We start from the raw sequence: 14,744 nt of genomic DNA on the forward strand, positions 1-14,744 counted from the left end.
TGCTGTTAAGTTCGGCATCTCTGAATTAGGTTCATGAAAATCAGCCGAGGTGCCTTGCTCCTGAGGCTCCATATTCACCTGGTTTTAACCTGTGAAACTAGTTTGTCTTCAGATATTTTTCCATCGAGTTATGGAAAAATAATAAATTTGGAGACTGCCCCAAAGCATTGCTCACCGCACCTTGAGAAGTAACAGCGTGAGAGGATGCTCAACTCACCACTAGAGCATCCAGCTTTCAATATTGCTGCTAAATTATTAGAACGTACCTTATCTTGTAAGACCGCATCCGAATTCTGGAATTCTATGTACATTTTAAAGAGCAGAGGGAAGTAGGAATGAGGTTTGTTCCAGGAGTCAGGATACTCCCAACTGACATTCACAGACACNTTTTTCCCTTTATTGTTTACTTCTTCTGCCTTTATTGCCTTTGGTGGATGAGGTTTCACTGAAAAACAAAAGTTATACCATTAGAACTGATTAATGAATCATTCACCCTATCACTTGCATGGAAAGTGGCTGATGAGGATTAGCCGCTATTCACTCACAGAATGAGGCTCCACATACCTGCCAACCATGCTGGCCAAACCTCGTCTTCAATAAGCTTAATTTGCGGTATTCCTTAACAGGATTAATTAATAAAAAATCTGTACTGTGCAAATGGGAGAACACCTTCCAATAACTGAGTATATTTTACCAATCTGAGCAACGGTCAACTGCACTGATCTACTGCACTGCATTGAAATCTCCATCATAGAGGTTAAAGGACATTACTGGACAGGTGGCATTCCTGCAGGTCAACAAGAATACTGGCAGATTGCTTATTATCCCTATTAAAAAAAACTGCAAAATAATCCCAATTATTAAAACAGACAAACTCTGAATTGATTTTTTTTGTCTGTGTGTGTGTGGGGGTGGGGGGGGGGGTCAATACTTACAAATATCTCGAATAGAGAAAGTCTTGGAGTAACTTTCGTATCTAGTCTTAGTAGCTGCTTCTAAAATGAATATAACCGGTTGGAACTCTTCCGCATATGGGGAATAGGTGGTATCATTGCAGATTGCGTTCATGCACTTGGCATCATCAGTTATCTTGCAGCTCACCATCTCACCACTTGAACCTCTGCAATACAACATGCACAAATTAGATAAAGATTGTAATTGATATAGTGCCTATAACATAAACACTTGCAAATCCCAGTAAATTGTATTTGTGATCCTAGGCAGCACATGTCAGTCGGCAATTTGAGTCCTACCTAACATGTACATTTCTGACATGTATACAAAAGTGGAGGGGAGCACACTCGATCGTGATTAGGAATTCTGCTTGATTTACCTTGAGGTTGAGCAATGGTGATAAGACCAATTGTGAAATAACTTATCAGGGAAGGCACTTGGAGCAGGCAAAATGGTTAGAAGAACCAGCAGGTTATGCAGGTTGATTGAAAAGCTACTGAAGATCACTGGTCATAATGATCTCTACTCACTGTACTGCACTCACTCCTGTGGAGTATAAACACTGACATAGACCTCTTGGGCTGAGTGGCCTGTTTCCATGATGTACAATGTTTGTAAATCTTTGTAAAGTATGTGGGAGTTTGGAGATTGGATTGTAATCACAGTTGCAATCTATCAATTGTTTTAACCCTTTTCCTGTTCCTAAAATTTCTTGCAATCTTCAAAGGATAACAAGGGTGCTGCTCATACCAATAGCTGAACTCAAACGGGGGTTAAGAGTTTGATTACAATGATTTACAAAGAAAGGAGCAGTTAATTTAAATTACAGCTGAAACTTTACGAACAAACATTTTTTTCATGGTCAAACAGCCAACGAATGATTTGTTGTTTCAACTGTTGACAATCGATCAATTTCCTACGTTTTCCTTACTTTCTGTAGAAACTCGCTGAAAACTGGGAACTTTTAATTTCTCTGAACCAGGTGCAGGTGAATGTCCCGTTAAACTTGTTAGCTTCACAGCTGATGTCCTTTTTTACTGCACAGGGAAGAAAACAGAAGATGTACAAAGGTTAAGACAGAAGCAAAAGGTTTTCAAAAATAGGCAATAAGACCATTTTCATGCAATACTATTCACAAATCATTGCGAAGATCAAAGACCTAGTGAGTAAAGATCTCCCCACTCTCCGGGTGCAGTGCCAGCCCAGACAGAGAAGAAAGACTTAGGTTCATACATGCTCTGTTGGTGGATCTTATCTCACCTGGGGGAGCAATTGGAACTAAAATTGGCTTAATCTCCCTGGGTCAGGTAGGTTCACTCGAAGTGCATAGGGACATTGGGGCGAGGACAAGATTTGACTTGGCAGCACTTTAAAAATGTGAACATCTCATGTGATCTGCTGTACATTTTCAGATTTCATTTCAAATTTGGCTGGTATCCAAAGGTTTACATAACATTTACAAGGTTTATGTGCAGAAACATGTCATTAGGCATAAGTAAGTGGTTTGTAAGTGTAAACCAATGGAACTAACTGTTCAGGTTGCAAGAACATAAGAGATTTGGATAATTTGACTCACCTTGTTCTTTGGCCTCTTCAGGCTCATCGATCAGCACGTAATGGTAAGCTAACAGTTTGCCATTGAGGTAGCAAGTGTAATTGCCAGCATCTGGCCGGTCAATCATTACCACCTCATGTTTATTCCCATGTGCTTTGGGTATGTTATTCAGCCTCCATTCAATGCCTTCCTGCGGCTCATCTGTGTACGTGTTGCACTTGATGATCTTTGAACTGCCCTTCTTTACAACATGATCTGTGAGATTGAAATCAACCGTTACAAGCAGTAATGCCAATTTCATCAGTCATAGTGGAACGTAATTTTTTCTGTGATACTAATCCTTGCTTTCTCCCAATCTATACCTCTTAAGATAATAATAATAATATAATAATATAATAATCCTTGCATTTGATATAGTGCCTTATCACGTCTTCGAGACATCTCAAAGCACTTCACAGAATTTACATCTCGAAGCCTGGTCCCAGGTTTCAATTCAAAACCTCTGATGCAGAGGTGAGAGAGAGGGTTACCAACTGAGCTAATCTTGAAATTTGCTTTTTTTTAGAGGAATTCTGGTGGCAAATAGCTACTAGTCTCAATGCCTTCAGAGTACCATTATATTCATTTTGGTCACAGGTCCCTAAGGAACCAGAACATTGCAGCTTCTACTTTTTAATTGAAATGCTGATGAGATCAACTTTGGTTTTGGTGCGAGTTAAATAGGGAAAATAAAATTGTACTTACACTTTCCATGAAACACTGCGTTGGCCATCACATTTAGAGACGAAAGTAACACACAAAGTAACAAATGCCAAATCATCTGCCAGAAAAAGGGATAGATACATTAATGGATTAAGAACCAAACATTAAAAATCAAACATTTGAGTTTTTTTCTGTTAGTGAATGAATCTGTACTTTTGAATTGGTGATGTTTGTTCTCAGTTCAAGCTGGGCTTGTGAAATGAAACTTGCAGATTAAAAAGTGATATTATTATTGAGCTTGAAGTCAGGTCCAAATACCTGACTCTCTGGCACCTTGGGACGTCCTCCTGACGTGAAAGGCGCTATACAAATGTCATTTGTTGTTGTTGATTTTTGTAATAAAATGTGTCAATACTATTATTTATTTCAGGAATGTATAATAATATCTACTGTTACTTGGGGAGAGTTTAATAACAAAATATACAGTCAATTCACTTTACAGTATATTCTGTGAAGCCAGAAGACATGATAAGTGCTATTTCAAATGCAATGATTATTATTATTATTCTAATGTGGCACGTGGCCAGGTAAAATCCAGAATCAGAATGAAATAACAAAGTGATACAGATATCAGAGTGAATATGGATTCTAATTTCAGGACGTTATTAGACTGTTACAAGTAACAACAATGAAAAAAGTAAAATTGCAATGTTATGCATGAATTTCGATCTACCTCTAAAAAATACAGGTGACCCAAAATAGCTATAAAATGCTGGAGCATGTTAATATTTCCGAATGTGTACATTTTATAGATAAGATAGCTTATAACCAATGTTATCCTATTATTGTCAATTCATTGATGAAAGTTTTGTAAAGTTTACAGATAAAGTTGTACAGCTGATTTGTTTTTCAAAGGCAAAGGTTTGAAATGTTCTATAATAAATATGAATTATGTATTGATTATAATTAGAAATTGGTTATATTAGCACAATGGCTAACTCATCATTGTACAAATGAGACAGCAATTATTGATCATTCAATAATCTTATTATGTAAAAAAACCATGGCCATGAAACAGATCTCACATGTAGGTTGGCCTAATAGCCCATGGACAAATCATGCTCATAAACATGCATGTGTCTTTAATTATATAATTCACAATCTAGTTATTTTGTTAGCTAACCTCATAATTATGGTTTCCCGAATGTGCTTGAGAATGGTTAACACATGGGCTATTAGCCCAATCTGCATTTTAGACCCTATCACATAATCAGGACCAAATATAGGTGCTTTAAGGATATAATTTCACTTTGTTACTCAGTGACTTATTTTATCTGATGGAATTTGTTGACCGGGGCACTGAGAGAAGCTAGTTTCTCTTTTCGAATAGTGCCATGGGATCTTTAACATCCACCTGAACAGGCAAATGGGATCTTATCTGAAGGACGACATCTCTGACACATCAGCGTTTCCCCAGCACTGCAATGAAGTGTTAGCCTAGTCCATGAGTTCAATGTCCCAACCATTGGGGGCTTGAACCCAAAACCTTTTGACTCAGAGGCAAGAGTGGAGTCCTGTAGCTCAGTGGTTAGTGCACTTGCCTCGCAAGCGAGTGACCTGGGTTCGATTCCTGACGGGGCAAAACCTTGGCCAAGTTTCCTTACTTCACACGCCTGATAATAATCCCTCAAGAAAAAACCCAATAATAAATTGATCATTTTAATCCACGACTGTTTGTGGAACACTGCTGTGCGCAATTGGCTGCTGCGTTTCGCCCACAAACATACAGTGAAGCGCTTTGAGACGTCCAGAAGATGTGAAAAGCGCCAAATCAAATTCAAGGATTATTATTATTATTATAATTATTATTATTATTAAGAGTTCTACCAACTGAGCCAGACCGACTAAGTATTACTTTTTTTCCCAAAAGTATTAACCAACGTAAATACAAATAAATTTTTTTAAACATAAAAACAAGTTAGGAATAAACTCTTTTTAAAAACAAAAGATATTCTTTTCGTTTCATTGCCTCAATCCTGCGCGATCACCTGTTTAATTCGATAACAGCTTTTTAAGAGAGAGGTAGATAATTATTTGGGGAGGACACGTTTGCAGGACTCTGGGGAGAAAGCGGGAACGGTGGGATTGAATTGGATAGCTCTTTTGAAAGAGCTGGCATCGAATAGCCTCCTTCTGTGCTGTATAATTAATTCTGTGATCAAACGTTCAGTTCTCCACAGGAGAAAATCTCGTTTTATGCTATAACAGTGACAGTTGTTAAAGGATCAACAGGAAAAATTAATACAAATATAAGTTTAATATAAAACGATAGTATTTGCCAGGAATATTATTAAAGGATTTAGGAAAAAGCAAAGCAACAATTATTTGAATGCATCTAGATTTTGATGGTCGATTTCAACCCTAAGTAATATAAGTCAGTCTTACCTTTATTTGTTTCCTAACAGTCCCTTGCTTCAATCTACACTTAGTGCATCACTCTCGTTCCCTTTATACACCCAAGATTTGTATGCAAATTACTAATGGGATTGCTTAAGGGGGTTACCACAAAAACAGGAATTTTACATACTCTTTCTGGCACTAACCAACAGAGAGAGAGAGAGAGAGAAAGAGCCTCAACACAACGTAACAGACATAAACAAGGAATGGCCACGTTTGACAGCCAAAAGCATGTGTTATTTTCAAAAAAAAAGTATTTGTTTAAACTTTTAGTGCAGCCAATACACTGAAGAAATGAATTCTAATTGTACTTTGCACACATTAGCTTTTATGTTAAAAAAAAGTTTGTTCGTCAATCTGCGCTTATGTTACTGGGGACACCTATTAATGAATGAAAACCTTTGCTCTAATTTATTGGTCATCGTGAGTTACAGTGCAATAGAACTTTACATTTATATCGCACCTTATATAGCTGTCTGGGGAACTCATACTTCCAAGTGAAGTTTATAAATGAGGAAAGATGAACTAATTGAGTCTTTTGAAAGACTAAACATTCCTCTCGAATTGACATATTATTCTCAGAAATCAGTTTATCCTGTATTTGCTGTTATTACAAATCAAGGCATTTCTATTCCCTGAGTGATGAAGACTTGATCTATTCTCGTAATAAACTCTCCCCTAATTAATGTCCATCAGATTGAATGCACAATTGACGCATAAATCCAAGTGAATATTGGTGGACTGAGCACATGTCACACTTGGAAATACACACCATATTGACTTCGAACGAATCTATGTTATTTCGGCTTCTTATTCATAGAAGAGGAAAACGCAGAGACAGACAGTACTCACAGTCACTATATACTATTAGGGCAAAACTTCCATAGTTAAAGAATTGTGCATCGAATTATCAGATCCCCCAAGTAACTAAAATGCTGTTGCTGCTGTGTGTTTCTGAATAAATACACATTCTCCCGTTTAATAAACACAAATCGCACAATTTATAAATCTTGCCAGTTTAAAGACTAAAGATAACAGTTGTTCTAATATTATTAATAATCCGTGTTGAATTCTAATACTAACATCTAACCAATACCACGACTTCATGGTGTACAGTATTCTAGCATTAACAATAACATCAGTTAATAATCATTACTAATGATATTACTAATAATTATATAAGAATAATGTTGTTATTAATAATAACATCGGTTATAATAATCATTCAGATGGTGTTGCTGACCTTGTTCTATGTTCCTCGCTGGTAGTCGCAGTCGCTTCTTCACCTGTTGCCTTTCACCTGTGATGTCCATCAGGCTGATCCTCTGGGTTTATATTAAAGGGAAAAAAAAACAGAACTGAAAACGAAAAGCAAATAAATAAATATTTTTCGAATTGCCGAGAGTGATATGAAAACGGTGGAGGTAATGGCAGTGTTTATGGAGTGGCTCTCCTACAGAAAATAATTTCGAAGCTATATTTCCCGGGACTTCCCCTCTCATTCTGTAAACTTTTTTTTGAATCAGATCACACCCTTTCAGATCACATAATTGGAGGGAAACAGATGTGAGTTGGATTGCTGTGAGCAACCACATAGTTTTTTTACACAACCATAAGCCAATGTGTTGTCATTGTTAACCTTTCAGAGAGTGAAATGTACATTTCTCTGTCTGTCTTTCCCAGTGATTTTGGTCATTTCAAATTGTAACAGTGACTTTTTTTTAAAAAGGGAGGATGAAGAAGGGGGGTGGGGGTTGGGGGGGGAGCTGAGAAAAAAATCTAGAGTCCTCAAAAAATATTAGCAAAACAACAAAACATTCCTGGATTAATTCGCGGTTCGATGGAGTCATTTTATTATAAGGACCGTGTTTTAAAAGGGAACATCAGAGTCACTCCTTCTCCCTGACAGATCTCCAAACATATTTCTTTCAATTTACGTATGAAAGATAAAGTAATAATTGCGCTCGCAAAATACGCGGTATATTCTTCAAATACACTTTACAGTATATTCCGTGAAGCGCTTTGAGGCGTCTCGAAGTGATAAGGCGCTGTAACAAATGCAAGAATTATTTATTATATATTATTAAAATTATTAAATTATATATTATTAGTAATCCCTCCAAAACCAAAAACAATAATAAATTGGTCATTTTCAATCTACGACTGTTTGTGGGACATTGCTGTGCGCAATTGGCTGCCGCGTTCGCCCACAAATATACAGTCAATTCACTTTACAGTGTGTTCTGTGAAGCGCTTTGGGACGACCTCCCGACGTGAAAAGCGCTATATCAAATGCAAGGATTATTATATTATTATATTATTAGTGTTAATAATAATAATAATTAGTGATCTCCCTTTAAGGAGTTTCCCCATCCATAACACATGGTGTGAATGAAGAGCTGGACAGAGATGAGGTAAACACCAAATCTGTACACTCCAAATGTGTCAATTTTTTTCCTTTTCTCTGTCAGGCACCACGGAAATTTCGTGACGAAACTGTAGCTTCTGTAGGTGAGGCTGCAGCGGGCAGATTCCCACAATTCAAGTTTTTCCCACTTTTTTAGGGCTTTAACGGTCGTGTTTCCCATCACATCCTGTGTGGTCTCAGGGGGAAATTCACAATCAGGCAACATACAGTGGCCCACTTCCCCCCCCACACACACACACTCACACACACACCCACACACACACACACACAACATCTCACACACACACACACCCCCAAACCAAAACGTCAGACGTAACGCTGAGTGTGGAAATGATCTTTTGTTCTCAGTTTGGTTTCAGTTTGTTAGCGCCAGGCAGTGGAATGCACATCGACCTGGGCTCAGATTACAGCACAGCCCCTGTGTCCCCCTCTGCCTGACATTGATTTATTCTTTTCCATTCAGTCTAGTTCCTTGTGGGCTCAGAGTTTAGAGAGATATTAATGTCATCATCTCCTCCAGAGGTGTCTCACCTCTCTGGCTTGAGGCTGTGCCAATTGTCGATTGCCTCAGCCTTAGATTCTGGAAATGTTTTCCTGGTGTTAATCGTTGCTTTACTGTTCCTGTTTTTTTTACACACACATTAGCGATGTTGTAACTCAGGTCTCAAGTGCTGGAACTAACGCAGTTCCAGTGTGTGGGCATGTCATATGGCACTCGTGTTTGCACGATTGCAGAATAGTGGGTTTACCTTGATCTGATTTCATTCAGTTTTTTTTGTACCATTTCCTTATACCAAAACAACTTGCAACTGGCATTTTGTAAGTATCATTCATTCAGCTTCAAAATCCACGATTTCTTTCTGTGGGAGGAATGCAAATACCATTTTACAATGCACAGAAGTGTTCAGTTTCGGGGATGCGTGCAGATTGCTTGTCACTTTCCACAACAACTAGTCTCTACACAGCGCTCTTCACGAACCACGTATGCAATTGGCTGCCGTGTTTCGCCCGCAAAATACACAGTCAATCTACTTTACAATATATTCTGTGAAGCGCTTTGAGACGTCGCAACAACGTGATAAAGCACTTTATCAAATGAAAGGATTATGATAATAGTAAGACAATGTCTCGGAGTAATTTGCTGGCGGGGTTGAGCAAGGGACAGGGATGAGGGAAAGGTGACCATAGTTATGGTCAAAGGGGTAGGTTTTAAGGTGGGATTTAAAGAGAGATAGAGAGTGGGTGAGGCCAAGAGGTTGAGGGAGGGTGCCCCAGGGAACCAAAGTTTAAAGATTGAGAGAGAAGGTGAGAGCAGTCAAGGCAATGATTACACACTGCCAAACCTGGGGTTTAAAGGCCACCGTTTTCAGGAGGAAGTGTAGGAAAATGTGGATTTCTACCACAATAATAATAATCTTTGTATTTGATATAGCTCTTATCACGTTTTTGAGATGTCTCAAAGCGCTTCATGACTGTATTGTGTGGGTTTACGATCTTACGATCTCAGCAGGAACAGATTTAGGATTAGAGATGTTGTCATGGTTTGGATAAGTTTGTATATCAAACCTGAGGATGTAAGTCGAAAGAGATGTGACCACAACAGCATATTTGGAACTGAAGAGAAATAAGGGAGAAAATTTCAGAGGCCCCAAATTCCACTTAAGATCCTTTTGTTTTAGAATTTCAGATGACAAACAATTGAAAATTCTCAAATTCAGTCTTAATTTGGAAGCCTTTTTTTAAAACAACTGCAATCTTTTTAAGAGTAGTGGACAGGCTAATGCTAACCAGAATTTCAGCCTTGCTCAGTTGGAAGCATTTTCACCTGAGTCAAAAGGTTGTGTTCTGGAGCTCCACATCTAGACTTTTTGAGTTCGGTCGAAGCTGACACAACAACAACAACAACAACAAGATTCCATTTATAAAGCGCCTTTCACGTCAGGAGGACGTCCCAAGGCGCTGCACAGTTGGGTCATGACCCGAGCAGGGGGGAATGGTCAGGGTGAGGGAAGGGAGGGAGCGAGGAGGGGGGAAATGGTCAGGGTGAGGGGAGGGAAGGGAGGGAGCGAGGAGGGGGAAGAGAGTCGAGAGGGGAGCTGAAGGCACGGTCAAAGAGAAGACACTCCAATGCAATGCTGGGGAAGTGTTTATGGGACATTGCTGTGTGTAAACTAGCTGCTCGTTCACCTACAAAGTACAAATATTACACTTTGAGTAAATCTTGTGAAGTGCTTTGACATGTCCTCCTGATGTGAAGGCGCTGTCTCAAATGCAAAGGTCATGATTACTGAGATTTGGTAGAATTTCAGTTGTCTCAGAGTAGCACTTATCATCAATATAATAGCAAATCAAGAGAGGCTGGGGCACAAAGGCTGAAAACGAGAAACATTGTGATAGACCAAATGCCATTTAGTAATTGGAAATAGGAGGTGAGACTGATGCCAATTAAGCCAAGCTGACACATATTAATAATGATAATCCTTGCATTTGATATAACATCTTATCACGTCTTTGAGACGTCACCAAGCGCTTCACAGAATATACTGTAAATTAATTGTGCTAATTGTGCACAGCAGTGTCCCACAAACAGTCGTGGATTGAGTTACCAAATTATTAAAATGTTTTTTGAAGGAATTATTACTCCCGGAAAAGCAATTTGCTAATCGAATAACAACCGAGTTCCTACTTAAGGCAGAAACCAGCAGATTAGATGTTAAAATAATACAAGCACTAATTATATTTAGATAAACAGTCATGGATTGAGTGACCAAATAATTTTTTTTTAAGGATTATTATCTCCGGAGTAACGTTACGCCAATCAACTAACAACTGGGTTCCTACTTACTGCGCGGTAAACAGAACCGTATGGAGTAAGGAAACTTGCCCAACATTTTGCCCTGCCGGGAATCAAACCCAGGTCTCTCTCCAGGTCCGCGCCACAACTGGAATCGCCTTCCATCACCTCCGGAACATCGCCAGACTGCGGCACTACCTCACCCCTCACGCGGCTGAAACTCTGGTCCACGCCTTTGTCACCTCAAGGCTGGACTATGGGAACTCTCTCCTCGCCGGCCTTCCCGGCCCTCCCTCCACAAGCTGCAGGTCATTCAGAACTCTGCAGCTCGTGTACTGTCCCGCACCAGACACCGCGACCACATCACTCCCACCCTCGCTCGCCTCCACTGGCTCCCCATCCCCCAGAGGATCGAATTCAAGATCCTCATCCTCACCTACAAGGCCATTCACGGCCTTGCTCCCTCCTACCTCTCTGACCTACTATCCCCCTACCTACCTGCCCGTACCCTCCGCTCTTCTGGCTCCGGTCTGCTCCACATCCCCCGCCTCAACCGCCCTACCATCGGTGGTCGGGCCTTCAGCCTCTCAGCTCCGAGGCTCTGGAACTCCATCCCCCAGTGCCTTCGCCGCTTCCTCCCTTTCCTCCTTCAAGGCCGGTCTCAAGACGTTTCTCTTTGACCGTGCCTTCAGCTCCCCTCTCAACTCTCTACCCCCTCCTCGCTCCCTCCCTCCCTTCCCTCCCCTCACCCTGACCATTTCCCCTCTGCTCGGGTCCTGACCCAATTGTACAGCGCTTTGGGACGTCCTCCCGACGTGAAAGGTACTCTATAAATGGAATCTTGTTGTTGTTGTGAGGCGAGTGCTCTAACCACTACTATTTAGGTGCATCTGCCGGCCTCCGAAATAGTTTACATTCATGCATGGAGCATGATATCATGGTTAATATGCAGGTGTAAAAATCAGGGGAACACCTGATTAGTTAAAATCTGGGTCTACTCTCTCCCCATCACCTGCATTCGAGTATCACTCCTTGTTCAGGAGATGTCACAGCCTTCTCAGTGAGAATGGTGGAATTGCCAACATTTTTTGCTATATCCTTGAACACATCGGTCTGATTAGATGTTTTGCACTGTTGGGACACTGTTCCTTAAGGTTTTTAATTTTGTATTACCCCTTTCTTCTATTGGTTCGTATTCAATGCCTATTTCAGTGCCTTGGGACGTTCTCCTGATGTGAAAGGCCCTATACAAATGTAATGTTTGTTTGTTGCTGTTTGTTGTAACTCCTCAGACTACATGGTTAGAGCGCTCGCCTCGAAGCGAGAGGATCTGGGTTCGATTCCCAGCAGGGTAATACATTAGGCAAGTTTCCTTACTCCACGTGCCTCTGTTTATCTAGCAGTAAGTCCGAATCCAGTTCTTAGTCAATTGGCGGATAGCTTTTCCTGGATAATAATCCCTTCAAAAATAATAATAATAATTTGATCACTATATTTGCCACTGTTTGTTGGACACTGCTTTGCGCAATTGTCTGCTGCGTTTTGCCCACAAAATATACAGTCAATTCGCTTTACAAAATATTCTGTGAAGCACTTTGAGACGTCTCGAAGACGTGATATGGCGCTATAGCAAATGCAAGGAATATTATTATAAAAATGTGAATCAACGATAACTTGCATTTTATAGACCGCCCTTCACACAGGATAGAGTCTAGGAGTGTAATACTAGAAGGACTTAAAGAAGAAGGTACTGTATATCCATTGTTAGGGCTTTAGATAAATAGACCCATACCCCAATCCATACCTATTTGAATGGCTGCAGACACCAAAGCCGTATGTATGTTGGAATAGGAGAAGGCCATTCGGCCCAATAGCTGTCCCATCTGCCTGTTCAGGTGGATGTTAAAGATCCCAAAGTGTCCTGGCCAACAATTCCTCAGATGAATAGGTCATTCACATCCCGGCTATTTGTGGGATACTGCAGTTGCAAATTGGCAGCCTTGTTTACCGACACACACACAATTACTACACTAACAGTAATTATTGTAAGCGATTTGAAACTTTTTGACAATATAATCGCTACATCAAATGCAAGGATTATTATTATAAATCATGGCAGATCTTTTAATCCTATTTTCCGTAAAACTAAATAACAGTACTTCTCAACTGTACTTTTAAGCATCCCAATCGATTCTGCCTCTACAGCCTTCTTGGAGTGGCAGACCAATCAATGGGCACAGTGATTCTGCAATGTTCAATGCTGAGCAAAGGAGAAGGGGGAGCTGACCATAGGGTTGGTCAAAGAAGTAGGTTTTCAGGTGGGTTCACAAGATAAATCAACAGAGAGTTCCAGAAACCAGGGGCGTATTGACTGAAGGCTTAGCCACTGATGTGGTGTGGGTGGGTCACAGATTCGAAGCAGGACTGTATTAGCTCAGCAAACGGGGACGGGCAGTGGAGTGGGATATGTACATGGGAGGAACTTAAAGAAGCCTTACATCAGGCTAATGTTGATGGAAAATCCAGATGAAGCCATAGCTGCTCAGTGTTCTCAGACTTATGTAATATCAGAATGAGTGTAAATATTACACCAGAATTTCCCTAGGGAGATTGCGACTTATGTCACAATGATGTCATTTAGGTAATGTAGTAACAGGCAAACACATAATACAAATCACAAAAGCTCCACCCTTATATGCTTATTATTAGTAGTAGTATTAATTATGTGAACCACAGAGTAATAACCAATGAACTATATAGAGCAGTTTTGTATTTATTGTCTTAATTGATGTAATATCCAGTAAACACTGGTTAATAATTGAGATTTTATACATTGTGTAAGTACTATAGTTGGCTAATGAGGATTTGTTGTTGTGGAATTAACGTAGAAGAATAAAGTTGCACTGATTGATAAGTTGTATTAATTTACATAGGGAATGCTTTATGAACCTTCCCAAACTATATCCCATAGATAATCCGCAGATACAAACTCTACCCCATAGACACAATTTTAATTTATTAGAGGTTATTATTAAAATCAAGATGATCACAATTCCTGAAAAATCCTCTGATAAACCTGTTATTTTGCTTTATGGAGCACATGAAAAGGTAGACTGCAATGCATGTTTAGAGTATCAGCCGGTATGAGGAAGCCCGCCACTGCCTCTGTGGGCAGACCAGTTCTGTGAGTTTACAGCCTGAGCCTGGACGACGTCACTGGGAGAACTTCACTGCTGTAATCTTAACCCCAATTTGCTGAAATAAAAACAGAAGAAGATTTAAAACAAAGATAAAATATTGCATGGAACATTACAGCATTGAAACAAGCTCAACTGGTCCCATGTTTATAATCCACGCGAGTCTCCACCCTCCTAATCCTCTTTGAGTGTGATCCCAGCCACTTTAGGTCTAGTTAAAAAAAATTGGTATTTCGCTAGCTGTCAGTCAAACATGGTGTGTAAATGTATTGTGTGATGTGGCTTTGAAGATTTGCAATCTCCTACAGCCCCATTCCCACATTCACACCCTGTGCACTCAAACTGCACGTCCCTTGCCCCTCGCTCCAACCAATTAAGCTTCTCTGCTCTACACCCCTGTGCTCTTGTTTTCAAAGGCCTCCTAAAAATCTTTGTCTTGGACCGTGTGTTCATCAAACTTCTCATACTGCTGGAAGCTTGGTAATCCACACCATATCTGTAATGTGCAATGTTATCTTACTTGAAAAGTGATATTTAAGTGCAAGTTATTGTTGTTCTTGAGTGTAACACTAAGAATGAAAGGAAATAATTTCAATGGAGCACAGAAAGAAAAGGCTACAGCTTATCTCAAGGCTGAGAAACAAGCAGGTTGTGGAA

Source organism: Callorhinchus milii, unplaced genomic scaffold (genome assembly GCF_018977255.1).
Source record: "Callorhinchus milii isolate IMCB2004 unplaced genomic scaffold, IMCB_Cmil_1.0 Scaffold13, whole genome shotgun sequence".
Lineage (NCBI taxonomy): Eukaryota > Metazoa > Chordata > Chondrichthyes > Chimaeriformes > Callorhinchidae > Callorhinchus > Callorhinchus milii.